Below are 26,982 nucleotides of genomic sequence, written 5' to 3'. Positions count from 1 at the left end.
TTTTTTAATAATTAATACTTAAATAAAAGTTATTGTAATTTATAATGGCAATAGCTTATGTACATTTGTCAGACACTTTCCTGGCGCAATGGCTGAAGGGGGCTTACGCAAAAGAGCCCCATGGGTTGATGAGGCCGACCCACTGCCCATTTCTATTGATAACATGAGCAGCAATTAATAGCTTAGGCAGTCTGATGCAGAAGTAAACTAAACGGTAATGACCAATTTTTATTGCGACAAATAATGAATGCATTTAGACTTTACCAATTTTAGCTAAACGTACTGCCGATTATGGTGTCAGGGGGAAATGTCCCAAAAAACTAAATGGAACTATTGTCATATTTACACGCTTGGAGGGAGAAATCCGTGAAGAGTTTTGGTGCAAAAAAAAAAAATGCGTGTTTTAGAGCCATTTATCAACGTGACATTAGAACATGACGAATTTGGCTTGCAGAGAACAGTTTACTAGAATGCCTTCGGTACGTTTGCAGAACAAAGCAGACACCAGTCGCTTCTGCAAGCCGTGCACAAGACACTACAGTCCCTCATGACATCAGCAACGGCCGAGGAGCTTCCGAGCAGCTACTCAATGGGAAATGAGTTCAGCCGGTCACCAATCACTCAAGTAACCAACGGACGAGCGCGAGATACTCTTCTTTCGCATACACATTACGGGTTAAGAGATTTATGCTGTATTGCACTCTGCAGTTTTCACAGCTTCCGGGCCACTGAACCGCAAAACAAACAGCCCCTTGAAGGAAGGACTTTGAAAATATAAACAAGCATCGGCAAAGCAAACAGACCTGGTGTTGGCTGCCAGTCTTTTGGCTTTGTCTAGGCTTGTTTTGACTTATTTTTTTTTAAAACAATTGTTGGAGAACCTGGAGGGGCCCTTGTCATACACACACACACACACACACGCATGCACACACACACACAAATACATATATAGGCTAAAAACATTTTTCGTCTAAAAAAGAAAATATTTCCATTGTACTCCCTGGCACTGAAGGAAACTACTTTGAATGTGTAAGTCCTCCTTGAAAAACGGCCTCACTCGAAGTGATGTTAGCCAAAGCCTTCTATTGTAGAAGAGGGTCAGATACAGGCATGCTCCAAGATCTGACAGGTGGCTTCTAGCAGGTGGTAGGGTCACTTGAAAAAGCATGGACCACACTTACAACAGTAAAAGCAACAAGCAGCCACACGAAGCCATACGGCAGCTCACCTCTCATGGGTGGACACTGGGGATTACTTTACCGTCATGGTAGCATTGTGGCTTGTATTACTCGCACACACAATGAATGCACAGGACACTGCCGTCTTTCTATTCAGCAGACATGATTGACATGTTTTAATAGCTTTTCCTGCAGTAGTCTTTCGAATACTAACTAACACTGTCAAGCCAGAGATCCCCCATGTACGGTTGTCGAGGCTAATAACCAGACTTGCCACACAAAACCGTCTCTCCAAATTTGGACTTCTTACTGGCACAGACATAAAACCACCAGAAACATTTCAACCCTTGAAAAAGCTCTACAAAGCTTCCAGACCGCAGAGCGGAACACTTGTTGGCTGTTTTCTTGTTTACTTTATATATTTATGGCCTTTTTCAAAGCGCCAGAACTGTGATCCCTCCCCTCCACCTCCCACTCCACCCACCCGCAAAGTCAACACGCTACGCACTAGTGATCCCTCCCCTCCACCTCCCACTCCACCCACCCGCAAAGTCAACACGCTACGCACTAAATAGCAGACTAATGCACTGCATTTCTTGCTACAAAAAAACATCGCTCTGAAGCTACTTTTCGGTTTTCTGTTCCATGCACGCCAAAATCCGAATTAAGAAATAAACACAGATAAGAACTTTTCAAAGCTTACAAAGTGGTAATTTAAAAACTGGGCTGCAATCTTTAATGTTTCATTTAACAAAATTGATATAATCTGCAGCTTATAAATTGCAAAAAAGTGCACCTTTTACTGAAAACGCTGAGCAGCTGACACGGCGGAGGACGCTACTGCGCGCGCACTCCCAAAAACGAAACCTATGGTGGGGGCGGGACTTCCGTTTTGTGAAGCCCGCGCCCACGGAGTGCCTGGAGCCGAGGAGCAGTGGTGACGCGATGGGAGAGCCCCGCGGTCGGAGGCTGCAACCGTCCGGAGTGCCGGTGAGCGGGGAAGGGGGGGATGCCTGTATGTGTGCGTGTGTGTGTGTCTGTCTGTGTGTGCAACGGCGGGGGGGAGGGGGGGGGATGTCTCTCCGTGCGTGTATGTGTGCGTGTTTGCGCATGCGTGCAGGGGGAGGTGTGCCTGGGTATGCTTGCGCTTCCCAGGAGACAGCCACGGCGAGCGCGTTCGCGCGCGCGTGGCCTGCGCCGATCGCCTTTTGCGAAATGCGCACGGCAGGTGCTGTCTCCTGGGAAGCAGAGTCAGTAACAAAAGATCTCCTGGCGGACACAGCGCTGACGCGCTGTTAAACGCCAGGAGACCTAAAAAGGGGCTGCACAGATTAAATTGTTTTATCAGAAGCTTGCAGACCTAGAAACCGAATTAATAAGCAAAGTGGCTAAGGGAGAAGCTCTCTCCGCAACTCTGAACTCTATCATGGTTATTAAAGCTTGCTTGTCTGACTTTAATGTTGAACAGACAGCAGGGAAGTATCTTGCCAAGAGGCAAGACTGCTATGATTTTAGTGAAAATGTTGATCGCTTATTGGCAATTAGGGCTAGGCAACAGGTCGCATCAGGTCATATTGAACGGGTCAAGAATATGAGGGGGGAGGTTGTCACAGACACAGGGGATATAAGAGGCCTTTAGAGAGTTTTATGAGGATTTATACAGTGCCGCCTCCTCTGGTAATCTTTTGGCGGAGGATCTATTGGCTTTTTGCCCAAGTGGAAAAGTATCACAAGAGGAGGCTATACAATTGGGGCTGGCTATCTCGCAAGAGGAGCTATATTGTTCAATCCTTACCTGCAGGTAAAGCCACCGGCCCCGGATTGTATCCCTATAGAGTTTTATAAGATTTTCTTTACAGATATATGCCAGGTTTTGCTTGGGGTATTCAAGGAGGTTAGGGAGGGAGCTCTACCACCTGGCTCTTAGGGTACAGCTAACATTGTTATCTTCTTAAAGTAGGGTAAAGATCCTATCAGTCTGGGCTCATATAGGCCCATTATGTTGCTCAATAGTGATGCCAAACTATATTCGAAGTTTTTAGCGACTCGGCTGAACTCTTGATGCATCAATTAGTCTCAGTTTGGCAACACAGATTTATACAGGGTAGGGGGACGGAAGATCACGTCAGAAGGGTAATTTCACTCTTTGATGCTACCGAAGTTCTCCCCAAGCCTATGGGGGTTGCCTTCTTGGACGCCAAGAAGGCGTTTCACCGTGTGGCATGGGACTATCTATGGAAGGTTCTGGAGTTAAATGGCCTAGGGCTTTCATTTATCAATGCATTACAGGTTCTGTATATAAACCTCATCGCACTATGAAGAATAATGGGTGAGGATTCAACACTTTTTTAATCAGTAGGGGGACTAGGCAGGGATGTCAGTCCTCCCCCTTGCTGTTTGCACTATATATAGACCCCTTTCTTAGGCAGCTGGAGGCCTCGTCACGTATAATTCCGATGAGCTTACACGGCTGGGATACCAAGCTCCCGGTGTATGCTGATGATGTGGCTATAATTACCTCTGATCCCGACAGGGCAGTGCGAGCCGTCGAAAATGTAGCAGAAGATTTTGGATATCACTCAGGCTATATGTTGAATAAAACCCAGATTTTGACAAATAGATTTGTTACAGCTTCTGACGCTCTAATAGTTGAGAAAACGGTTTATTTAGAGGTTTGTATTACATCAAAGGTCGAGGATATAGGAGTCAAATATGGCTCCTATTTTGGGGGAAATGAAAAATGACCTCCAGCTTTGGGAAAATCTGAAGCTGTCCATGGAGAGATGTCGGGGGGTGGGGGACTATGGCGAGCTCAAGGACGACTATTGGCATGATGACCTACAAAGCCCACGGGAGATAGCAATCTGTTGTAGGTTCCGCCTGGTGCAACAAAATCCTGCACCGTGTAAACTATCCCCGCACTCATTTATACGCCTGGGGGAGGAGTCAGTCGGTCATGTGTGCACGGGGATGCCGGGAGGAGGGCACTTTTACCATATATTATGGGAGTGTCCGGTGATAGTGCCCTTTTGTACGAGGGTGGCGGACACAATGTCGGCTGTGATGAGCTCGCCGGTCCCATTGGAGCTGCGGTGGCTGCTTCTCAGGATTAAGCAGGACTCTGACTGGACGAGTCACAAGGAAATCTGGCTGGCGCTGGCGGCAGGGGTGGCAAATAGTAACATAGCGAGTGGCTGGGGATCGCGGTCACTGCCACAGTGGGACCAATGGGTGCATGACTTGGACTGGTGTCAGAGAGCGGAGGAAACTATTTATAAAAGCAGGGGCTGCACTAAGAAATGGCGGAAAATATGGGGACCATGGAGGAAATACAGGAAAACAAGGGGAGGAGTGGGACCGTGAGGCCAGCAGCGGTTTGCCCTACCTGTGTCAGTGGAGTTCTTTTATTGTATTGTCACTTGCAATTCTACCATATGAATCATGTTGATTGTCCTGCTTGCATGTTGAGATGAGCAATGTTAATAAGATTACTAAAAAAATAAATAGGGAGATGCAATATCATTAAAATGATTATCCTCCCAAAGCTGTTGTACATCTTCCGCACAATTGCTCTTGAAATACACAATTTTTGGCTTCACTCAATAGAGAGGGAAGTAGCGAGGTGTATTTGGTCGTATGGCAGAACAAGGAGAGCTAATGCATTCCTTTCCATTCCAAGAGAGAGATGGGGACTTCCACATATTAAACTATTATTTAGCTGCAGCTCTGCAATATTATGGGTCTCTTTTCGGAGTCAAGGCTAGGGAGAGAAATGATCTTAGCTATGTCCCCTTAATCTTTGAAATTTTGATTGATACTCGGGCTAATGGATGCTTATTACAATTTTATGAAGCCAGATATTTAAAAACAACAAACCCCGATTTAAGGTTCCAATTGCTGCTTTTCGCAAATGAGCTGGTATAAGGAAAAATTGGGAGTAGGCAGATTTAATAGGTATACACCCCTGATCGGGAACGGTCAGCTCCCTATCGCTCTACAAGAGGAGTGTTTGGCGAGATGGGGAAGGAGTGGCTTTTTTAGGATTGCGGATTTTTTGGAAAGAGATCATATAGCTCCCTTTGATATAATTCACAAACTATTCGGTATAGGTCCCCGTGACTTTTTAAAATATTTACAGCTAAGGGATTTCCTTCTTAAAAAAGCGGGTGGCGCTGCAGGTTTTGGAAAAGTGGCATTAGTCGAAATGCTGACTCGCAGCTCGGGTTCCTCTATCTCACAATTTTATAGCGGTCTGCTGGAGGGGCTGCCAGCCTAATTAGAAAAACACAGCCAACGATGACATGTTAAGTTTGGGGGTTTTGGACTCCCACTTCCTGGAGCCAATAGAATTGGGGAACTCTGTGCTGTGTGCAGCGAATCTGAAAAAACAACATTTTAACACCTTGTTTGCGTATATATCACACCTGCTAAAAATCGCGAAATGGAGAAGTGTGGAAGGAACCCATTGCTTTAGGTGTAAGACACAGGCTGTGGATATAATGCACATCTTTTCCAAATGCCCCTGCATTAAGCAACTTGGTTGAGAATTTTCTGGCTTTTTGCAGCTTGTTTTAAAAGTGGATGTTCCCTTTCACCACTCCTTATGCTATTGGTGGTGAACGAGTCTACAGGGAAGAAGGGAGAAGAGCTGATTTTTATTGCGATGGCAGTTTTAAGACTTTGTGTTGCCTCTGCTTGGCTGGATCCGCAGCCTCTGACTTTCCAACAGTGGAAACGCCACTTTTTACATATTTTAACTTCGAAAAAGCGCTTCATGAACGAAGAGGGAAAAAGGATAGGATAAAAGGGAAAAAGATCTGGGGCCCGTTTACAAATTGGATAACTCCATTCATCCAGTCAGATTGAAATGTATGGCTATAATTGTTACAAAATGCTGCTTCGATGTCTGCCTTTCATCGTATGTAGTTCTGTTTATTATAAAAGTCAATCGTAAATTCCATAAATCTTCAAAAAAAATATCTTACTGCCTGTATATAGACTTCATGTTGTCCTGGATTTTATTTGGGTATATGGTCCTTGCTGATAATGTTTTTTATTTGCTATATATAGATACATATCCACTGTATCATAAGTATGGAAAATGTAAGCCTCAGCTGTATTTTTTCTGTATGACGAAATAAAAAATATAATTAAAAAATAAATTAATAAACAAATCCCACACTGGCATCAGTGTGGCTTTATTGTGCGGATAAGTTTGCTCCCAGACTTCACAGGTTTTAGTAAAGCCATTATGGATCTGTGGAGTTCGTAATGACCAACTCCCAGGCCATATACTATTTATGGCTTTACTACACTTACAATGTCTAAGAATGGGCTTAGACACTGTAGGGGTACAGGGTTCATGCCACTGTACCCTCACCTTAGGGCTAATGTACACCGGTAGAGGGATAGGTTACTTACCTAGGCCTTAGTCAGTGCGTTTCAGGCATGGCACACATGGATGTGTGCCATGTCGACTTCACTTTTCTCTGCACCAAAACATTCAGCCTGCAATGGCAGTGTTTGGGTGTAAGGTACAAGACCTCTAAGGGTGGCACAAGGAATATGCTAATTACCAGTATGCATCTGTTCTTGGCATGTAGGGCTGCTGACATTCATATCTGTGCATATATCGCCGCCTAGTGTTGGGTCCGGATGATTGCACTTTGTTGTCTTTGAAGTATCACGAGATAGGTGACTCCTCCCCTAGACTACAGTGCGCATGGGCATCCTCTCCATCCTCAGATTGTTTTTCGCCATTGTGGCAGAGATGGAGATAGGAAAGTAAGAGATGGCCATGCCAAAGATAATGCTGCAGCTGCGACAGGCACCCGTGAGGAGGGCGGGCGATATGAATGTCAGCAGCCCTACATGCCAAGAACAGATGCATACTGGTAAGTAGCATATTCCGTTCGAGGCATGTGGGCTGCTGAATTCATATCTGTGCATAGACTGTTTAGCAGTATCTCCTCTAGCGGTGGCTACCTGTGCCAGCTGCAGCAGTTTGAAAAAGAGTTTTGAGGACAGCCTGGCCCACAGCAGCTTGCTGTTTTCCTTGCACGTCTACACAGTAGTGTTTTGCGAGTGTGTATGGTGGTCCATGTGGCTGCCTTACAGATGTCTTCAAGAGGAATATTTCCTAGGAAAGCCATGGATGCCCCCATTTTTCTTGTAGAGTGCTCTTGGGGGGATGGTTAAAGTGCGTTTTGCCTTTTGATAACATATTTGAATGCATTTAATTATCCATCTGGCTATTCCTGACTTTGAAATAGGATTTCCTTTGTGTTGTGGTGCAAAAGCAACAAATAGTTGTTTTGTCTTCCTGAATGATTTAGTTCTGTCTATGTAATAAAGTAGGGCTCTTTTCGCATCTAATGTGTGTAGGGCTCTCAGCTACTGACTGTGGATTTTGAAAGAATACTGGCAGTTCTATTGACTGGTTGATATGGAAATTGGATACAACCTTAGGGATGAACTTAGTGTTGGTTCTAAGAACCACCCTGTTGGCATGTACTTGCATGAAAGGTTCTTGGATTGTTAATGCTTGTAATTCGCTCACTCTTCTGAGTGAGGTAATGGCAACCAAGAATGCAACCTTCCACGTTAAGAATTGTAGTTGGCATGAGTGTAGAGCTTCGACAGGAGGGCCCATAAGTCTGGTAAGTACTATATTTAGATTCCAGACTGGGGAGGGGGGTGTCTTGGAGGGATCACCCTTTTTAAACCCTCCATGAAGGCTTTGATTGCTGGTACTCTAAACAGTGAAAGGTGTTGCCTGTTTTGAAGGTATGCTGCTTTAGCAGCGAGGTGTAGTCGTATAGAAGAGTATGCTAAGTTACATCTTTGTAAATGCAGCAGGTAACATATAATGTTTTGTATGGAAGCGTCTAATGGGTTGATTTGGTTATTGTTGCAGTAAATAACAAATCTCTTCCATTTAGCTGCATAGCACGCTCGTGTGGTTGGTCGTCTTGCCTCCCTAATGATGTTCATGCAGTCTGGGGGCAAGTTAAAGTATCCGAACTCTAAGACCTCAGGAGCCAGATCGCTAGGTTCATCTGATTGGGATCTGGGTGTCTGATTTCTCCATGGTTCTGAGTTAGAAGATGGGGAGCAAGGCACAGTCTTTGATGAGGAACTATTGAAAGTTCTAGGAACGTTGTGTACCACGGTGGTCTCGCTCATGTGGGAGCAACTAGGATTAGCGTGAGTGAGTGTTGCCGCAGTTTGCGTGCCACCAGCGGGATCAGTGGTGCTGGGGGAAAAGCGTACGCAAATCGGCCTGACCAGTTCATCCATATCGCATTGCCCTGTGACAACGGATGTGGGAACCTGGCGGCAAAGTACTGGCATTTGGAGTTTTCTTTTGTGGCAAACAGGTCTACCTCTGGGTGACCCCACTCTTCGAAGAATGGCTGGAGAACTTGGGGGTGAATCTCCCATTCGTGTAGTTGTTGGCTGTGCCTGCTGAGCAGGTCGGCAACCTGATTGTCCTTCCCTGGAAGGTGTTCTGCTAGGAAAAACTGTTTTTTGAAATCGCCTACTTCCATATGCTTTGTGCCAGATGGGACAGCTGTGGAGAGTGTGTTCCTCCCTGTTTCTGGATATAGTACATTGCGGTCATGTTGTCCGTCCGGATCAACACCGTCTTGCTGTACAAGTACTTCTGAAATGCTTTCAGGGCTAGGAATATCGCTAGCAATTCTAGTTGTTTGATATGTAGCTTTTTCTGTTTGTTTGTCCAGAGCCCTTGTACTGTGTATTGAAAGAGATGGGTTTCCCAGCCTGTCAGTGATGCGTCCGCTGTTAGTACTATTTGTGGAACCGGCTCTTGGAACAGTCACCCCTTGGAAAGGTTTTGTGGGTTCCACCACTTCAGAGAGTTGTGAGCGCGACTGTCTACACCAACACTAGCTCTTTTAGTTGTCCTCGAGCCTGGTTCCATTGCCGCGCTAGGCATTCTTGTAATGGGCGCATTTGAAGTCTGGCATGGGGGACAATGAATATGCAGGAGGCCATCGTGCCTATGAGCTGCATAAAGACTCGAGCTGGCAGAGTGTGTTGTGGCAGGAATTTCCAAATGAGTATCTGCATGCTGGCTATCCTTACTGAGTTTGGATATGCTTTTGCCACTGAGGTATTTATAGTGGCTCCCAGGTACTGCTGTGCGTGGGATGGTTGCAGATGCGATTTTGGGTAGTTGATAGAAAACCCTAGACTGTGTAGCAACTGAAGTTTTGAGATGTGTGTGCTGCGCACTGTTGGTACGATTTCGCTTGTATTAGCCAATCGTCCAGATAGGGGTACACATGGATGTGTTGCCTTCGAAGATGTGCTGCCACTGTCGCTAAGCATTTTGTAAACACTCTTGGAGCCGTGGTAACTCCAAAGGGCAAAACCTTGAATTGGTAGTGTTGACCTTCTACTATGAACCTGAGGTATTTTCTGAGGGATGGATGGGTATGTGAAAATACGCATTCTCGAGGTCCAGTGTTGCTAGGAAATCTCCTTGTTGGAGCAACGGGAGCACTTGCTGTAGTGTGATCATATGGAAGTGTTCCGATACTTTTTATTGATTTAGGGGCCTGAGGTCCAATATTGGCCTGAGGGAGCCGTCCGTCTTGGGAATAAGGAAGTATAGGGAGTATACTCCTGCCCCTTGCTGGTGGAAAGGGAGTTGCTCTATGGCCCTCTTTTCCAGCATGCATTTCACCTCTTGTTGGAGCAGGGTGATGTGTTTCGTTGACATAGGACGATGTCTGGGTGGTGTAGAAGTCAGTTCTAGGCAATAACCAAACTGGATAATTTCTCTCACCCACCTGTCCGTGGTAATTGCGTGCCAGACAGGTAGGAACTGTTGGAGTCTGCCTCCGACCGGTGTTATGTGGTCTGGAGGCAGCGTAATGAAGTCACTGTTTTGTGGCAGTGGAGGCTCTGGTGTTATTGCCTCCATGTCCTCTTCCCTTATTACTGTTTCCCCTATAACCTCCTCTGTTTGTGTTCTTGGTGAAGGAACCTTGTGTGTTACATTTGTATGAGGCAGATGTTTGCGAGGTATTTCCTAGTGTAGTTGCCCTGTATGAGGAGCGCCGAAAGGAGCCTCTGTTGTTGAAATTGCAATGCCCCCATTGATTTTGCGGTTTCTATGTCTTTTTTCATTTTATCCAAAATGGTGTCGACAGCAGGGCCAAATAGAAAATCTTGATTGACAGGTTGGTTAAGAATGGTGGACTGCACCTCATTCTTAAAACCGGAAATACGCAGCCATGCATGTCTGCGTAATAAGACGCTAGTGTTAATTGACCTAGCTGCGGTGTCGGCTGCGTCAAGCGCGCATTTGATGGAGGCATATTTTCCCTCTTGTATGAGGTCATTAGCTTGTGCTTTAAAGGGCTCAGGCAGGTGTTGCATTAGGCTTTCGAGTTGACTATAATGCGCCCTGTCATAACGAGCCAGTAGGGCTTGTGTATTAGCAATCCTCCGTGAGTTGGAGGCTTGTGCTGCTACCCTTTTGCCTGATGCTTCCAGTATTTTTTACTCTTTATCAGGGGGCGGTGCTTTCCCTGTTTGGGAGTTGGCCCGTTTACGTGCATTGGCCACTACCAGCGAGTCTAGTGGTAACTGTCCCCTGATGTAAGTAGGGTATGTAGGAGCTGCCCCATACTTTTTTCCATTCTGGGGTTGATTACCCGTGCCCTGGCTGTATCCTTAAATATGTCATGTGCATGTTTTAGAACTCCTTTTAACATGGGAAGTGTTCTAACACTTTTTTCTGAAGTGGCGAAGGTGTCACATAAGAAGTCTTCCTCAACTCGAAAGGGTCATTATGCATATCTACATTGTGGAATTGTGTTGCACTGTCTAAGAGTTGATTGAAGACTACTGTGTCATCTGTAGGTGACGGCTTTGTAGGATAAGAGGGTACATCAGGGATGGGGTGGGTGTTGTAAGGGTCTTTTGGCTCCTCCCATGGTATCCCTTGTGGTTGAGGATCTTGTGGGAAATAATACAGAGGTTGTGTCTCATCCCCCATGTTACCCTCATTGTCCCTGTGGTGAGAAGGAGAGTAAGCAATGTAAGGATTAAAGGGTGTAGTAGGCATGATAGGCTGAAAAGGAATGAAGGGTCTAGAGGGAGAAGTCCCTATTCCATTATTTCTTTAATGGAAAAGGGGAATGTGAGCCAGAGTCCAAAGGCCTCTTCTTTCTGTGCAGGATGGTAACTTTACCAGTGTCTGGATTGATGTATATTTTAGCTTGGTCGTCTGATGGATCTGGGTGGAAGAGTTCTTCCTCTACAGTCCTGGGTAGGGTGTTAGACCTTTTTGGGCCGTTAACACTTTCTTTTTCGACGACTTTTGGTGTTTTCCTGCTTTTTTTTTCCGGCTCGGGCCCTTGTCCAGGGTCGACGAGTGATTCGGGGTCGACTGGAGCTTTCGGGTCGACACGTTTTTTGTGCTCCGTAGGCTTTTTGGGATGAGTGTCCTTTTCCGAGTCGACGTTCTTCTTCGGATCGACTGGTATCTTCGGAGCACTTATCTTTGGCTCAACAGCTTTTTCCTGCCGTGCTACGGGCTTCGGTACGGCCCCCTTTTTGTCCGCGACCTTTGACGGGTCGATGGATTTTGGAGCGGTAGTCTTATTCGGGTCGGCGACCTTCTTCAGTTCGGCGCCCTTAGGCTGCGTGCCCCTGTTCGGTTCGCCTACTTCTTTGGGGTCGACGTCTCTTGGCTGAGCAGCTTTGTGGTCGATAGTCTTTTTTGGCTCGACGCTTTTTGGCTGTAGGGCCTTTTTTGGTTCAACGCCCTTCGGGTCGACTACCTTTTTAGGCTCTGGAACCTTCCTTGGGACGATGTTACTGGGCCCTGGGGTCTCTGAAGGTTTCGGTTTCGATTTCGGAGCCGAGCCGGACGGCGGGGCTGGCGAAAGTTTTTTATGATCTTGGCTAAGGCCTTTTGGGGATGCCTCGACCGGAGCCTTCGGTAACGGGCTTATTGGTGTCAGGGGCTGTGTACTCACGATTTGCCCCGGCGGGATCTCATCATCGGAGTCCGAGTAATCCTCGATTGACGATCTCTAGGTCCAAGTCTTGAGCGTCCGGTAGGCCCTGGTCATCATCGAAGATGTTGTCCGGTTCTGGTGCCTGTCGTTGCATTTCTTGCCTTGCGGCCCGTCGGATCCGCATTGTTTTCTTCGACCGAAACTGGGCGCAGGACGGGCAGGTTTCTTCCCTATGGTCTGGGGAAAGGCACTTGTTGCATACTGAGTGTTTGTCGGTATGTGGGAACTTGGAGTGGCATTGTGGGCACCTTTTAAAAGGGCTTCTTTCCATCGACGGTCGGCTCACGTGGCGTCGAAAAGGCCCAACGGCCCGCGCCTATGACCGATGGAAGATGGAAAGCTGAATCGAGTAGAGAGGTACCGAGCGAGAACAATACCGTCGAAGTCGAAGGCCTTATGGCCTTTAGAAAGTTTTGTTTTTCGATTCCGAAGTGGGAGTTATGGAGTTAGCATCCGAACCCAATGGCGGAAAAAAACAATCTGAGGATGGGGAGGATGCCCATGCGCACTGTAGTCTAGGGGAGGAGTCACCTATCTCGTGATACTTCGAAGACTCTTCCAAGACAACAAAGTGCAATCATCCGGACCCAACACTAGGCGGCGATCTATGCACAGATATGAATTCAGCAGCCCACATGCCTCGAACTAGGTGTTACAACACTTAGAGGTCTTCCCTGGTCACAGTTCCCTGTTCCTTGGTACTCATGGTACCTTTTACAAGGGGCTTACCTGTGGCCAATATGCCTTTTGTGGGTACAAAGGTAGAGTCTTGGGAAAGAACACAGATCCTGGGAACCTGATTTGCAGGGACCCAGGGCACATCAAGCCAGGTAGCATATGATATCCACCAAAACGTGGGGGGTAACAATGCAAAAAGGAGCCCTTTCCTACATAGAGGACACCAATTAAGGATCAGTCGTCATTTCTACAGAAGAAGTGTCTCATCCACTGGATTCCAGGTCAGAATCGCCGGGGGGACGTCCTCAGGGTGTTTGTACACTCGGGCACAGGCCGGACTCGGCGGGTGCAGAGTGTGCTGGTTTCGCGGTTTCTGGCTGTCACCAGGGGTATTGCGGTTTGAGCAGAGCCACTGCTCAATGGAGACCCAGTCTCTAAGAGGGTCAAGGCAGGCAAGTCCTCCAAGGTTCTCGAGGTTGCTGTCCGCAGGAGATGCCGGGATTTAGCAGGAGCAGGTTCAAGGATCAACAGGCCTGTAGGGCTGGGGCCAAGTCAGTTGGTGTCATCCTCTTGTTAGCAGCTGCACGGCAAGTCTTCTTCTTGGTCTTTCTTGTTTCGAAATCGGGATCTGAGGAAGGAAGGTTCAGGGTGCCCCATAATTCTAAATGTAGGGGCGTTCCAGGTAGGGGAAGGGTAGGGACCAATAGGTCCAAGTCCTGGGGTGAGTACACCTCTTATCCTGCTCCTCTCCTGTGGGAGGGGGGGGGGGGCAAGCGCCTATATCTCATTGGGCAGGGCTCCCCATGCTCAAGATGGGCGGAGCCCTGAGCTGTGCTTCACCTCGCCTCCCCCACCTCAGGGGTGGAGTTGGCCCAGGCTGGCACACCCCCTTTCCTCACATAGGGTTTCCCGCCTGTCTTCCCACCAGAGTGGGGGTCATAACCGGTGGGGGCCAGTTGCGGAGTACAGCAAGTGGTCTGGAGAAGCTCACAAAAGAGGTATGCATTTGAAGCATCCCCTGCCCATCCTGGGAGAGGAGACCTAGCATCTCGCCCAGGATGTGATTTGTTGCAGGCCCAGGAGAGCGGGGGGGGGGGGGGGGGGGCTCTCTACCCACGGGTCCAGCAAAAAGTCTGCTGTGTGGCAGTCTATGCAGCCTCTCAGACAAGACGTGGATTGTAGGTTAGGTTTCAGGGGGCATCTCTCAGATGCCCTCTGTAGTGCTTCTTAAATTACTGGCATCAGTGTGGGTTCAATATGCTGAGAAGTTTGCTACCAGACTTGTCAGTCTTCAGTGTAGCCATTATGGTGTTGTGGAGTTCGTAATGACGACCTCCCAGCACCATATACTCTTAATGGCAACACTGCACTTACAGTGCCCAGGAATGGCCCTGGGTACTGTAGGGGCACAGGGCTCATGCACCTGTGCCCACACCACTGGCATAGTGCACCCAGCTAGAGGGGTGACGGAGGTATGCCAGGGAAGAGGGTTTGTGGGCATGGCACACAGGGGTGTGTGCCATGTCGACTCTGTTTAGTTCTGCACCAAGTCACTCAGTCTGCAAAGGCAGGGTTGTGTGTGTCAAGGTACAGGGCCCCTAAGGGTGCACAATAAGTGCTGCAGCCCTTAGGGGTCTTCTCTGGCCACAATGCCCCAGATACCTAGGGTACCATTTACCAGGGGCTGACATGTGGCCAGAGATGCCAATTGGGTTTTAGTTTCAACACAGTTTTAGGGAAGGAACACAGGCCCTGGGCACCTGATTGTCAGGAGCCCAGGGCACACTCAGTCAAAGCACATCAGCCATTCAGCAAAACGTGGGGGCATACCAGGCAAGAAAGAAGGCACTTTCTCACACTCATGACATAGGGTCCAAGAACCCCACCCTGCCTTGCTTGTTGCAATACCACATGGCGGTGGTGTTGTCTGTGAACACATGCACTCCTCTCCCCTTGACAGAGGGAAGGAATGCCTTTAGTGCAAGTAGGATCGCCCTGAGCTCCAGAAGGTTGATATGGAGCATGGACTCCGCGGGAGTCCAGAGGCCTCTGAACTCCGCCTCTCCTATGTGGCCGCCCCATCCCAGGAGGGATACATCCGTTAACACTGTGTTTCCGGTTGGAGAAGGGAGAGGGATCTGCCGCTGACCCAACGCTGGTTCATGAGCCACCATTGCAACAGGCCCCCTTGATGCTGCGCCCACTGGAACTTCAGGTACCATTGCAGAGCCAGCATATGCCATCTGGCATGATTGGTCAGCAGGATGCAGGAGGCTCAGCAGCCTCAAGGTCATCCTGACCGAAACCCAGGACAAGGGCCGAAAGAGCGGAATCATACTCCGAATGTCCTGGACTCGTTCGGGAGGATAAACACGAAACGTTGCTGTGTCCAGAACCGCTCCGATTAAAAGGAGCTTCTGAGGGGGAATCAGGTGTGACTTCGACACGCTGATGTAGAACCCCAGCAAATGTAGGAAGTCAGCCGTAGTCTGGAGGTGGCAGACAACTGCCTGGGGCGAGCCCGCCTTCAACAGCCAGTTGTCAAGATAAGGGAAGACTGAAACCCCTGATCTGCGCAGATGAGCTGTGACCACCGCAATCACTTTCTTAAACACCAGAGGGGCACTGGTAAGGCCAAAAGAGAGCACAGTGAACTGAAAGTGCTCGTGGCCTACTGTGAACGAGCTCAAAGGCCCTTTTGGCCAAGAGGGCCGTAACCTCCTGCTAAAGTTCCAAGTGATTCCCCCATATGCAGTGGGACTGAGGTGGCATGGCTGGAGGGGTAGTCTCGAAGATGAGAGTGTAGCCCCGTCGAATTATCTGCAGAACCCACCTGTCCGAAGTGATGGTGCACCAGTGGGGGAGGTGATGGCAAATCCTGCCACCCACTGGTGTTTGGTGGGCCTGAAACACCGGACAAGGAAGGTTTGGAGGCAGTGGCGGCTGACCCGCCCGCTGGCCCCGTGACCCACCTCTGAAGGTCCCACATCCGCGGCTGCGCTGAGACTGTTGCTGTACAGGCCTGTGGCTCTGAAACAAACGTTGTCTGGGCGCCCCTTCCTTGGCCCTGAATGGAGCAAAAAGCAGAAGCGGAAGGAGTGCGCATGGCCGAAAGGCCTAGGGACTTAGTCGTAGCCTGTGAGTCCTTCAAACGCTCCAACGCACTATCTGCCTTGTCACTGAACAGGTGTGTGCAATCAAAGGGCATGTCCATTAGAGTGTTCTGGACATCCCCGGAAAAGCCAGTTGTCCTTACGCAGGCGTGGCGGCGTAGCACCACTGTGGTGGAAATCGCCCTGCCCAGCGAGTCGGCGGTGTCAAGGTCACAACGAATTGTGAACTTGGCTGCGTCTCTTTCCTCAGCAATAGCTTGGGAGAGCACCGCCCGGGCCTCCGCCGGACAATGAGGTAGCACCTGCGCAACCATGTCCCACAGAGAATAGCAATAACGGCCCAAGAGGCACGCAGTGTTCACAGACCGCAGCTCTGAACTGGCGGAAGTAAACAGTTTCTTGGATTCCCTGTCCGGAGGTGGGGAAGGGAATGCGCTTGGGGACGCAGAGGCTTGGACAATCAAGCTCTGTGTTTGGGTGTTGGGAGAGGAAAATGGGGGTCGCCCGCCTAGTGATGGCACTGGGCCACGTTCTTATCCACAGGAGCCCCTGTGTTGGGCCTGCGTCATTAAAGGGCAGCAGGGCGCTGAAGTAGAAGAAGACGCTGGCCGGAGCACTTCTGTCAGGAGGTTAGTACTGGCGGCCACGTAGGGAGCTCGAGATGGAGGGCCTCGGCTGCCCTACGTAACACCACAGAATATATGCCACCATCCTCCGTAGACACGGTAGAAGGAGACAGTGTGCCAGGTTCTGGATTAAAATCCAGGTCACCTGCATCCTCCAATTCCTCTTGTTAGTCCGGGTCTAACTCGCACTGGGCTGCAAGAGGGTCCTCAGACCCCTCCCAGTCTTACCCTTCCTCCCCAACCTGACGGGCAGGCAGAAAAGAGGGAGGCAGATGGAGAAAGGGATAGAAATTCCCCATTGGTGTCGGTATCTGCGTCGATCGACAACAGTCCGGTGCCGTCTCCACGCCGGGGTCGCAGCCGAGGACGGCGTCTGCCATGGAGCCAGCCGATGTCGGTGGCAGGGCCATAGATGTCGATGTCAGGAGAGGTCGCACGAGGCCACCCGACATCGGCTGGGATCCATGCATAGATCCATAGGGGTCACAAACCGTCGAGACCGGATCGTCGACTACGTCTGGGAAGGAGCCGTCGACGAAGAGCGAGGACCCCCAGTCAGACACAAAGGCATTCCGGCAGGGCCCGATAGGACAAAAAGGCAGGCCATAGCTGCCAGGGAAGTCCAGTAGCTGGGCTGGAGTCGCCGACGGACTCAGGAAGGGCACATAGGCCTTCAGCAACGGCGCAGGCTGAGCCGGAGCCACAAGGGTGGCACCACCCGCACCCTCAGCCATGTCACGTGACAGGCTAGGGGAAGACAAAGAGCGACAACGTTTCTTCGACTTCTTGTGCTTCGCCTTACCTGACTCAGAGTGCAAAGACTTTGATGAACGATGGTGGCGGCTCCGCGACCGTTCCCTCGACCTCCCACGGGACCAGGACCCTGAACGGCACAGAGCCGATTCCCAGGCCTCCAGCAACTTTCGAGACCGCTCCGCAAGGTTTTCGGAGCCATGGCCTGGCATTCGGGGCATGACTTAGAGTCGTGGTCGGGCCCCTGGCAGTACAAACACTCACGGTGCAGGTCCGTCACAGACATCGTGCAGGGACAAGCAGCACAAGACTTAAAACCACCGGGCATCCCTATACATCAGGAGTCAAAGACCTCTCTCCGGATCAGCGCTTGCTGGCGCGGAAGAAAGAACTGATGTCAGTGCGAGTGGACGCATCTAAGTAGCTCCAGCGACGTCATCTCAGCGACTATAATGCAGAGGTACGCAGAGCCGCCCGACGCGCAGGGATACTGCAGACGAAAACTTTCCGGATTCAGTCCGACGCCTGGGGGTATTTCTAAGGTAAGGAATCTATCACCAACGTCTTTCTTTCATATATTGGGAACCGGCTTTATGCAGCTGTGAGAAAGTGCCATCGTTCTTCCACTGGTATGCCCCCACTTTTTTCTGAACTGCTGATGTACTTTGACTGAGTGTGCCCTGAGTTCCTGCCAAACAGGTACCCAGGGCCTGTGTTCCTTCCCTAAAAACTGTGTTGAAACTGCAACCCAATTGGCATCCCTGGCCACCTATCAGCCCCTAGTAAATGGTACCCTAGTTACCCAGGGGATGGTGACCAGAGAAGACCCCTGAGGACTGCAGCACTTATTGTGCCACCCTCAGGGGCCCTGTACCCTGACACCCACACATTGCCTTTGCAGGCTGAGTGCCTAAGTACAAAACTAAACAAAGAGTCTACATGGCACATCCCTGTGTGCCATGCCCACAGAACCCACTGCCCTGGCATACTTCAGTCACCCCTCTAGCTAGGTGCCTTAAGCCAGAGGTGTGGGCACAGGTGCATGAGGCCTGTGCCCCTACAGCACCTAGGGCCATTTCTGGGTACTGTAAGTGCATTGATGCCATTAAGAGTACATGGTGCTGGAAGGTTGTCATTACGAACTCCACAGCACCATAATGGCTACACTGAAGACTGACAAGTTTACTACCAAACTTCTCAGCATATTAAAACCGCACTGATGCCAGTGTGGGATTTAATGTAGGAAGCTCTACAGAGCGCATCTTAGAGCTGCCCCCTGAAAACCTAACCTACAATCCACGTCTGGGCTGAGTGGCTGCAGAGGCTGCCACACAGCAGACATGTTGCTGGACCCCTGGGTGGAGAGCTTCCCGTTCCCCTGGGCCTGCAACAATGCACATCCTGGGCGAGGTGCTAGGTCTCCTCCCCCAGGATGGGCACAGGGAAGCTTCAAAGGCCTGCCGCCTCTGTGAGCATCTCCAGACCATTTGCTGTACCCAGCAACTGGCCCCCACCCGTTCTGACCCCCACTCTGGCGGGAAGACTGGCGGGAAAAACTACGTCAGGAAGGGGGAGTGTGCCAGCCTGTGCCAACCCCACCCCTCAGGGAGGGGGAGAGCAGGTGAAGCACGACCCCGGGCTCCGGCCATCTTGAAGATGGGGAGACCTACCCAATAACAGCTAGGCTCTTGCCCCCCTCCCACAGAAGAGGAGCAGGCTAGAGGGTGTACCCACCCCAGGACAGGGACTGTGAGAAGTTGACCTGATGTGCAGTGTTCACTATTCTAGTGATCACTATATATCAGTCCAAACAACCCTTATTGATGATTGGTTGTAAGTCAACCTTATAGACCAGCTATCCTAGTAGCATGGATACGAGCAGTCTAAGGCTCTAGAGGGCGTGTTAAGCCAGCTGTTTTACCATCACATTACCCCTTGAACACCCAGTGAAAGGACACCACACAAGTGTTATGAAAATAAACAGTGTATTTATTAGAATCACAACAACCCTGTACTCTTTATGAGGACAGGGTGCTAGGCACACAACAAAACTCTTACGAAAATACTTAAGTTAGCACGTTATACACAAATGCCCGAGGGGCACGAAAAACCATATACTTTAAAAGTGGAATGCGAATTACTAGCAGGTAAGTAACAGTTCTAATAGGCTTTGGAATCGCTAGGACTGGACTAGGGAATCGTTAGATTACTACTAGGAGGCCCAGGGGACTCGGGTGCAGAGTGTGCACTCTCACGCGGGATGCGGGACAAAGTCTATGGAGGCTAGTAAAGGCAAAGTTAGTGTTCACGGGCGAACCCGACCTGGTGGGAAGAAAACGACAGTGGATCCTGACCCTAGGATAGTGAGGCTATGCTGGGACACCGAAGTGCCGAAGTTACCTAGCCCAGGGGCTGCAGCTGCATAGGTCTGAAAAGACGTCGGGGATCTCGTTGCCGGACCAGGAGCCTGGAAGGAAGAAGTTGCTGGCAGGCGACCAGTGAAGAAAAGTTCGATGGATCCAAGCCTGGATCAAGGAAGAAGAAAACCTGAAAGCAGAGGGGACCAAGTTCTTGGATCACTAGCCAGTGATTAAGTGGGCACCAGGATGGCACCGGGCGAAGTCACCGCAGTCAGGTGAGTGGGCGCTGCTGGGCTCTGCAGTCTCTCGGACCAGGAGGCGTTGTCGGCGACCAGGATGGAGGTGCGAGCTGTCCCACGAAGGTTCTTGCTGTCGACGTCGCTGGACCCAGGATTGGGCAACAAGTCTTGGCAAATGCAAGGCCCACGCGGTGGACCTAAAATGGCGTCTTGGGCGGACCAGGAGGGTCCAGGGTACTTCTCCGATGGAGGGAAGCAAGGGCCAGTCTGGCGCAACCAGACCAGCAGCAGAAATGTCGTCGGGCGTCGTCAGGAAGGCCACAAGCCAGCGGGCTAGTAGCCAAACAACGCGGTGAGCAGTAAAAAGCAGAAGGGCCCCACGCAGATCGTGGAGATGCTGGGGGGCTGCTCTTCGGTGCTGGAGCTGCTCAGGGTGGGGGCTTCTCGGACCCCAAAGCACTCACCAGGAATTCACTCGGCGGGCTTGCTGGACAGAAGTCGTGCAGTCTTGCAGATGGCCGGTCCCTTGAGGTCTCGTCGCACCCACGGTTCTCAGCTGGGCTGTAGAGGTGGGTAGAGGTCAGAGGTGCCAGGGAAGCCGGTTCTCGTCGAGCTGGGCAGTCGGATTCCGGAGGAAGGACTTGCAGCAGACCGCAGTGTTCTTAGATGGTGCCTGCGGATGCAGGGTGACTACTCCTTAGTCACAAGGGAGAAATCTTAGGAAGAAGTCTTGAGTTCCTTTCGCAGAAAGTAGTTTCAGGATTCAAAGATGATCTGATTTGGAAGGGGGCCAGTTCCTACCTTTATCCTGTAAAAGGGGGCCGGCACGCGACTAAGTCCTGCCCTATGGGTGGGACTAGGAGGGGGGTGGTTACACCCACTTCCTTGGCGGGCTTTTCCCCAGCACAGGGTCTGGAGTGACCCTGGAACTGGATCCAGCCAGCCTATGCACAGTGAGCACCGGGGTGCCACGTGCAGTCACCTTCCTCTAAAGCCCTGCCTACCTACAATACACAAAACCCTGTCTGGGACGGTGCTGGCACCGCCCCTGGCAGGAAACCCTTTGTCCTTATCTCCTGCTCTGGGAGGACTCCCAGCAGCAGGAGGGCAGACTTGTGTCTCGGTGGCAGCATCCATTTTGTGGATGCTAAGGCTCTGTCTGACTTTAACCGGGGTTAGGGGTTACATACATGTCGTGTCCCTCTAGAAGGGTGGAATGCTAACCCCGTCGCCAGAATTGGCGAGGGGTTAGTATTCCAATTCGTATGACACCTTACTCGACATGTTTTGATAAAGCGATACCAGAGTTGGCATATAACCGCGAGGATTATAATGCACTTAAGAGTATATGGTATGCGATATCATGGAAACGGCTAAGGGATGGATCCCGAAAGCCGCAGACAGGCTCAGCTCATGCCAGAGCACCATCTCACACGATTCCAAGCACTCTGCCTTCAGGATTGTTAAGGCCTGCCATAGGAGTGACTGATAGGAGATCTGTGTGTCCATTTTTAGGGTTAGATATAGGTATACTATATCTAAAGCAAAGGGTGATTACACCACCTTGCCCCAGCTGTCAAGCAGCCAGTTGTGTCAGATTTGGATGGCCAGCCAGGGGTGGCATAATACATGCTGCAGCCCCTGGTAGGCCCTGGGTACACCTATGCCCTGGGTACCTAAGGCACACTGTACAGGGACTGATAAGGTGACTCAGTATCCAATTTAGATATGTACCTAAGGTACATGGAATCCATTTTACAGAGAGAGCAGTAGGCCTGGGGCCCTGAATAGCAGGGTCCCAGGTCAACTAAGTCAGAAAACCAGCAAAACACCAGGCAAAAAGTTGGGGGCAACCATAGTCAGGGATCAACCTTCCTACAGGGACCTATTGGTCCCTGCCATTGCCCTACCTGTAACACCCCTAAATTCAGTATTTAGGAGCTCCCTGAACCTTCCCTCCTCAGATCCCTAAAAGAAAAGTAGAAAGAAGACTAAGAGGAAGAAGACCCGCCGTGCAGCTGCTAACAGGACAACAACAACTGAATTGGCCCCAGCCCTACCCGCCTGTCGATCCTGCTCCTGCTTAAAGCCCGGCGACTCCTGTGGACAGCAATCTTGGGACACACAGAGGGCCTGCCTGCCTTGACCCTCTTAAAGCCTGGGATTCCCATCAGCAGAGGCTCTGCTGCCACAACTCCCCCTGGTGCCAGCCAGGAAGCTCCAGACCAGCCCACTCTGCACCCGCCGAGCCCGGCCTGTGCCAGAGTGATCCAAGACCACGTCCCCCCAGCAACTGGGGCCGAGCCTGCAACCTTTGTCCCTTTTTCAAGATCCTCATTGGATAACATTGAGCGCCCGACGGCTGAAAAGCACCCTGCACCCAGCCGCCCGAGTACCGCTGGCTATGCCACCTTTGTCCTATCCTGCGTCCCCCTTTGTCCTAAGCAAGTGACCAGGAGCCCAGCTCCCACAGCCGCGTGGCCTGCTAGCCAGCAGCCACCAACCGGAGGCCCCTGTCGCCCATTGGGCCTCTGCACCCGGCCACCCCTGCGTCGCGGAGGGTGAACCAACTGTACCTACCTGACACTGGGGGACTCGAAGAGGTGTGGCGCCGTGGCCAGGGCGACTGACTCCGGAATATGGGGATCACGGTTCGATCCCCGGCACCGGCGGCAGATTAGCCCAGCACCTTGTGACTCTGGGTAATAGCTTGCTTAATCTTCCCGACGGCCCCCAGCGCCTAGAGACCCTAACGGGTGATTGTGCGCTTTACAAATGTGGATATTATTATTATTATGCCCAGAACCACAACTTCACCAGTCGAGTACTCACCAGGAAACATGTAACTCACTTACCTGCTATTGAATAACAGACTGGTTTGACTCGAAAAATCTTTTAAGTGTCTACTTTTGAAAACAAAAAATATTCATATAAAATCATCCGAATTCCGAAATACTCACCTGTGATCAGCAGAGAAGCCAGTACTGTACCCTGAAGCCCAGTACTGAACCGCAAAAGTAATCCCTAGCGGGCTTACTAGTAACTTGTATTTTCTCCAAAGGAATCCATTGTCAGCTTTTCTATGAAATTTATTCTAAGTGTCTATTTTTGAAAACTAGAAATATTCTTTGAAAATAATACGAAATACTGAAACATAAGTACTTAGCTGTTTTAAGTTGAGACCCCAGTGCTGGCCCCAGGAGCCCAGTACTGGATTACAAAAGTAATGATATCGTACTTTATCTGCAACCTGAATTTTCTCCCATTGGATGACATTGCCAGATTTCTGTTGAAAAGTTTCTAAGTGTGAACTTTTAAAATAGCTTTTTATTCCTGAAAAATCAATACAATACCTAAAACGTTATAACTAAACTGTTTTCAGCTTAGACCCCAGGGCTGAACCTAGGAGCCAGTCCTGGAATTACCAAAGTAATCTACAAAATAATTAACTGTGTTAATATAAGGAAATCAATTGAGCTTAATGCTAAATTGTGTGAAGAATTGTGTTGCATACTGCAACCCCTGTACCTTTTGTATTTACAAAGCAAACTAGCGAGAAACAACCACAATGGCCGACGGCCAATCTACAACCATCCGCCAAACGCTTTTATGTTATATGTTTATGTTCTATGTTAAAACTGGCAATAGGGCCGAAAGACAACTGTCCAACACAACCAATGCGAGATGTCCGCAAGCATACCGGGACAATGGAACAGCTACCGTGGCACAAAAGAAATAAAGCCCTAGCGTGCCGCCAGCTAATACTGTCAACTGCTATATGTAGTGTGTATTTTTGTACTTTTTCAAAAGAAAAAAACCTAATAAAAGTAATTAAAATAAATAACTAGCTACATAAAACTCAAACAATAAACATATCATTAAACGCATATTTTCGTACATAAAAAAATGCATGCCGTAAAAACGTAGACTGCTAAGCAGATTTCTAAGGAATGTAGGTTTTGAAGGAAAATCACAGCTGGTCTACGTTGTCTAAATTTGTACTTTCACAAAATAGGTATTGGAAATCATTTTCTTAGCCCCCCCCAAAATGTACAAAAAAGGAAAAAAAGTGTATTGTGTATTGCTCTGTAACACATTCACATGGACACTTGTCAAATATGGTAGACCAAGCTGTTTCCCTTGGGAATGACACAAATGTGATGATGGATGATATTACATCTAAACAGCATTAAACATAAATTGATGATTATTATGTACATGCTTCAAATAAAATTGAATACTCTCATTAATTAACAACGTTTCAGGAGAATAAACACTAGACTTTCTGCAAAAAAAAAAAAAAAGTTTTGCCTTTCTGCAAAGTACTCATTTGAGACCTCTCATATTGAGAACAGTATATTTTGATACCTGTTGGTTCTAGAAATAAAACAACTATATCTTTTGATATAAAAACAATTGGCCTGGAGTTCAGTCTTGAGTGTGTGAAACCTTTTACTGACTGAGTGTGTACAACAAATGCTTTACACTGTCCTCTGGCACTGCCTTACTGCTCGACCAAGCTACCACTTTAGAGATTAAGGTCAGTCCTGACTTTAACCTATGTTATAACTTTGGGGTTTGTGGACTCTATACACACTGTACCTTATTCTGGTCCAGTATATATAGAGCCACTTTCTCACAGCGGCGAAGTAGACGTCTGCATTGTGGCTTACCTTAAAACATCCATGGAGAGTGAAGTCCACAGGAGCAGCTACAGGAGCGGGCCCACAGCAGGTCTGTTGAGTGATAACGAGAGCGAGGTCGACTGGAAGTCTTCTAAGAATACAACAGCTGCGCCACTAGCATCTTCATTCAAATGTTCCCTCAGAGCCTTCAGGTGAAGTCGCACTACTCAGTCATGGTGCTCCAGGCACCACGTATAGACAAAGTGAGGATCTGTGGCAGACATTTGTCTTCCACAGGACCCACTAGGCTCGAACCCCAAGGACATGAGAACCAGTTTACAAGCACACTGCTCCTTTCAATGAAAGTCGTAGTAGGTATAAAAAAGTGCTGAAGAACACGCATCGGATCGTGGAAAAGAATAAACTGACGCCAGATCATCAGGAAGGGGCATATACGTACTAAATCGACATCACATCCAGTGGTCGACGTCACGACGGAGTCGCTTGATGCCCTCTACTGACAGGCAGAGATACTGCTGAAAAAAATGGTGTACAGATCCAGCCTGGGGCATGGGGAGAATTCGAAGGTAAGGACTCTGCGGCTAGATGTGTATCAAATGTTGAAAACTATGCTAAATCCTTGGTCTCCATCCTAGATAACCACCATAGCTGACGGATGAACATCAATTCACAGGTTAATGGGTATGAATTTTAACTAAGACCTCTGTGGTATCAAACAGTACCACTTGTATCCTACTTTTCAGCAATTAGTTTACAGCCCTGTATTTCCATGTTAGATTATAGCCCCCCAATTCTTCTCCTAGAACACCACTAAATGTAGAAAGAAGACTGGTCAGAGCACCTAGAAAATTTGGCCACATCTTACCTATTATGGTTTCTTTGAAATTACTTCCCATTAAGTCAAGGAGAATCTCGAAGCTTGTATGCATTAAGCATACAGTACTATACACAGGTAGTTCTATCACAGTCAAATTGCAGGAATACAGGAGGCCAATTCCACATACAGGGCCATAGGTTTGTTTACACACTAGCCTTGAAGTAAGAGTATCTTACCTTCGGTAATGATGTATCTGGTAGAGACGAGATCTAGCCGGAGATTCCTTAACTTAGAATATCCCCAGGCATCAGACTGGATCCAGAAACATTTTGCAGCAGCACCTCTGCACGCCTGCGGAGGGCGCCGCATGGCTCCGCCCTGACGTCGTCCACAGACATGACGTCAGCGAAGCCATACATGTCCCTCCCAGCGCGCTGACGGCAGATTTCTTTTGAGAAACTTTTCCACGCCACAATGTGAAGCCACCACCAAAAACTGTCAGAATATGGGAACAGTGTGTGAAAAAATGATGAAAATCAGTGAAACAAAAAGAATGGGATGGTGAGAAACACCACCACAAGGGACAGTAACAAGCACTGTACACTGAAAGCAATTGAAGAAAAAAGAGCCAAGCAGTGCTCTGAATGCAGCCCTGCAAAAGCGAAGGCAATGCCCTCCCCCGAGGCATACAAAATAAACCAAGGCAGATGACAGAAAGCTTGCAATCAGAAGAGCCGACCACGACAGGCAACAAGACCAGAACCATAAAATTAAAAACGATCCACCACAGGTCTGCAACAATTGGCATGCCAAACCTATGGAAGAGAACTATTGGGGAGAGGCCCAGTAAGGGAGGCCCCAAAACAATGAAAAATGGCAGGAGGGAAGGAAGAAGAAAAGGACCGTAGTCAGGGTGTAGGAAAGTATTAGGAAACATTAACCCTGTGCCCCAACCAGGGTCAGGGTGCTGAAATGTAGGAGGAGATAGGAACCCTGTACCCAATCACTGGAATGGGAGGAGCAAAACAGGGAGACCAGAAGCTCCAGCCTCCCGAGGTGACCGAAGATGAAAGATGTCACCCCGCAGGAATACAAAGCCACCCAAGGGAGGCGCGAGTATAAAACTCAACTTGAAGGGGCGTGGCTTGCGCGCTGAAGCGCGAGGACGGCGTCTCCCTGAGCTCCGTGAAGGACGAATCCCGCGGATGCCGTGAGAGCCTCATTATTCACTTATTTTCTTGGAATTTCGGAATGTAATCTCGACGGAAGGTGTCTGCATCGTAATGAGCCTGCTAGAACATGATTTCCCGCCGCGCTGCAACTGTACCGGACAGCGGTAATTTCTTCTACCTCTAAGACGCAGGCGGCTGCCAATTTGAGCCACTATGCCCGCGTCTTTGCTCTCTGCTACAGTACGATTTGCCGCACCGTTTTTTATGCCTTTCTCTTCACTTGGCTACACCTCGCTGCCGCTTTTCAGCAATAACTGGCATATTCTGTGCTGTTTTCTCC

The 26,982-nt window shown here is 49.2% G+C and overlaps 1 protein-coding gene across 1 annotated transcript in view; it reads right to left on the bottom strand.

Moving 5' to 3' along the window:
- GIGYF1 (GRB10 interacting GYF protein 1) overlaps positions 1-26,982 on the bottom strand; it is a 1,662,840-nt gene that overhangs the window by 408,147 nt on the left and 1,227,711 nt on the right. The window lies entirely within an intron of this gene.

The sequence above is a fragment of the Lissotriton helveticus genome, chromosome 12, assembly GCF_964261635.1.
Source record: "Lissotriton helveticus chromosome 12, aLisHel1.1, whole genome shotgun sequence".
Taxonomy (NCBI): Eukaryota; Metazoa; Chordata; class Amphibia; order Caudata; family Salamandridae; genus Lissotriton; species Lissotriton helveticus.
This window is presented reverse-complemented; position numbering and strand designations above follow the sequence as displayed.